This window comes from Lactuca serriola, chromosome 7 (genome assembly GCF_051521515.1).
Source record: "Lactuca serriola cultivar US96UC23 chromosome 7, Lser_US96UC23_V15, whole genome shotgun sequence".
In the NCBI taxonomy this organism is placed as follows: Eukaryota; Viridiplantae; Streptophyta; class Magnoliopsida; order Asterales; family Asteraceae; genus Lactuca; species Lactuca serriola.
The window spans coordinates 143,481,404-143,485,086 of NC_136414.1; positions in this window are offsets into that span (position 1 = coordinate 143,481,404).

Genomic DNA, 3,683 nt, shown 5'->3' on the forward strand with positions numbered 1-3,683 from the left:
TCGGGACGAAATTCCCTCTAACGGGGGGATAATGTAACAACCCGAAACTTTGCTTCTTCGCCGTAGCCGTTTCCGCCAAAACTCGTCTTAAGCAAAGTGTTCCGATTTCGTCCGAAGCTAAGTCAATTAAGTCAAAACCTTTATTTTGACTTGGTAAGTATCCCAATAGGTTGGAATCAAGAGAAAACGTCCCGGACTAGTAAATTGAAAAATTATAGTTTCGACCATATCGCGTAACGGCAACTTAATCGGGTGCGACCCAAAGCATTGATTAACGTCGGTATCGGGTAAAATTCCACCGTGTATCCAAGTCAAACCATATTTAAAGTGGATTAAGCCTCATTTGAAGCTTTTTCACTCTCTCTCTAACCTCTCTCCTAAAATCCATATTGTTAAGCCAAAGTCAACCATTTCAAGCCTTAAAACTCCAAGGTAAACATCTTAGCTCCTAGTATAACATCCTTAGGCTTCATTTTCGTGTTTAAATCATGGGAAAAGACCATAGACATGAGTTTACGGCCCTAGAACTAGCCTAGGCCGTAAACTCATATAAAAGGGGTTTTTGGAGCCAAATAACCCTTCCAAATCATAGTTGGGACTTAGATAGGACCTTAAGGCTTGCAAATAGAAACTTACAACCATTAAAACATGAATTATATGAGACAAAAGAGAGTTTACGGCCAAGACTCCTTCTTCGGCCGTAAACTCCTCTAAAATGGGGTTTTATGCCATTTAACCCTCCCTAAACTCAATCAAGCCCTATATATGATTTTTTAGAAATTGTGTAATGGACTTGGAACTCATTAATAACCAATTTTGAGAGGTTTGTATGAGTTTACGGCCAAGGCATATGCTTGGGCCGTAAACTCCTCAAAATTTTGTGTAAAATCAGTTCTAAAGTGTTAGAATGCCATCCAACACCACCAAAAGCCTTGGAATAAATTAGGGAACCAACCAAAAATAGATTAGAGGCCTTAAACACATCAAAAATGTCACATAATAGAGTTTACGGCCTAGGAGCATACCCTTGGCCGTAAACTCATGAAACTTGGTCAAAAGATACATCAAATTCACTCTAATGGCTTGCATAAATTTCTAGAATCACATGTGATTGTTTTAAGCATCAAAAACTAATTTTTCAAGAGCATAGGAGATTTTACAGCCATAGAACATGCTTCTAGGCCGTAAAATCCTAAAAATATGTTAAATGATGTTCTAAATTCATAACAAGGCTTAGAAAATTAACTAGAATCACATGTGATTGTTCTTTGTACCTAAAATGAATGGTTTTTGACCATAATAGAGTTTACGGCCGTAAACTCCCTTTTTAAATGTTATAAATCCAAACAAACCATTCCAATGCATTTTAGAAATCCATTCCAACAATCCCCATGTCCAAACAAGCCATTAAACACCCAAACTCACACCAACATGAGTTTACGGCCGTAAACTCACGTATGGGTGTGTTTTGTGGTTGTAAACTCATTTAAATGTTTACTCTTGGGGATTAAACTCAAGTCCCAAGTCCCTAATGCCAATACACGTCCGTAGATGTCACTCGGGTCGCTCCAAACACCCGTTTTGAGGTGTTTTCGTTCGTTGGAGTGTAAATTCATGTCTAATTAGAATTTGTGACTCTAATTAGATATATTTGTATGATATTTAATATTACATAGGAACCTCGCTCGTATTCAAGCCTCGGTTCGACGTTTAGCATCCCATTCGACACTTTCCGCATCCGGTGAGTTCATACCCCTACCCTTTTTCAATGGTTTTTCAATATTTTCAGGGGGGGAATACAAGCAAGAGTACAAGAATATCTTGTACTTAAACTTATGATTTTGGTTAAATGATTTCATACTTGTACATTTTTAAGGATTGAAAACCCTTTTAGTAAACTGTTTTAACTTGCAGGTTGTTTGTTTAAAACCGATTTTCAATTCTTATTATATACTGTCATATTGTATATTTCTCAATTGATTGTTCATACTTATATTGATAAGAAAACATAAAAAATTGTAAAGTCTGTGATAAAATACCTTAGGTACGAGTATATAAGTCAGACACCATAAAGAACCCATAAAACTTCAATATGTCTTTAGTAATGCACCTCGGCTCGAGTGTAAATGAGTAATTTTCATTAAATAACACCTATACTCGAGTGTAATGTCTCTAATAAAACACCTAGGCCCGAGTGTAAAGGACAGGTACGTTAGAACCTAGTTAGTCATAGATACCACTTCCCTAGGCGAGATGTGATGAGTAATCTTAAAGATTGGAGACACGTCCTTGGTAACACGTCCCTCGGCACGAGATAGTGGAGGACTAACCCTGTAACCAGAATCTCCGTTCGTAGGAGAGCGTGGCTTGAGTGTATAGATCTATACGGGACTGACAATCCCGCACCTGGCTACTAGCTACAGCCAAACCGAAAGGTTCAAGGGTGACGAAAGTCATAAAAAGGATACTGGCCCCGACGCGAGTCATATCTAGTCTGAGTATGGTTAAGGACTCGCAATCTAGATTATTAACACTTTAGACTCTTTTACTAACTTTATGTACGTAGTAAAGTTAAGGTACATTTAGGGATATCACACACTCATTCAGGAAAACATGGGGTTTTCCTATGGACAATAATGAACATAATCAGAATTGGTAATGGTACACACACTCATTCAGGAAAACATGGGGTTTTCCTATGGACAATAAGGAAATAATCAGAATCAGAAATAACACAATCTTACATGCATAGGAAAAATATAGGATTTTTCCTGAGTAACAGTAGTTTGTAATCTTAAAAGTGTAATGAGTTAAATAATTATACTTTACAAAATCAATGAATAATCATGTTATTATTATTCATCATTTACTTTAGTTTCAGATTTAGAAACTATGTTTATATAAGAAAATATGGGATTTTCTTGGTTAACCGCTTTTTCAGGAAACTAAAGGAACTCGCTCTTTTCATAAAACAAACCGCTTATGAACTCACCAGCTTTATGCTGATTTTCAAACCGCTTGTATTCTCAGGTCCGTTTTAGACAGGTACCCGACGATCTCTTTTGGTGAAGACGGAATGCATAGAAGATTCGTCTCTCTTTTGTTTAATTTATGTATCTATGAAAACTTGTACTACTTTACTTTTCAACCAATGTAATGAAATCTATGTAATGTAAATGTTTGTGTTTTACTTTGCTTACTATGCACATTGGTTATGATTCTCATGAAGTCACCTCCACCCCGAGACGTTTCCGCCTTCGGTTTCGGGGTGTGACAGATTGGTATCAGAGCCCTTGTTTATAGTGAACTAAGTATACCAAACGTTACATGGTATAAGACTATAAACATTAAGGGGCCTAAGTGCTCTGAACTAAAAGTATACCTCAATATAAAAGTATTTTCAAAAAGTATACAAGTATCCTAGCCGTCGAGAATCGTATCGATAAATAGAAAAGAACATAACTAAATGGGTGTTGTATGCTGCAGTTAACCTTGGGCAGTTATGTAGTCGTGTTTAGGATCAATATAGCCTAATCAACTATATTCATTCGAGACACGGCCAACATGTGCTTGGGAGTGACTGTGGAATGCAGCATACCTAAAACTTACCCAAATACCACAAACAACAAGTCGTCATTGCAATGAATCGTGAAATACTATGGGAGTATTTCTGGATCCAACCT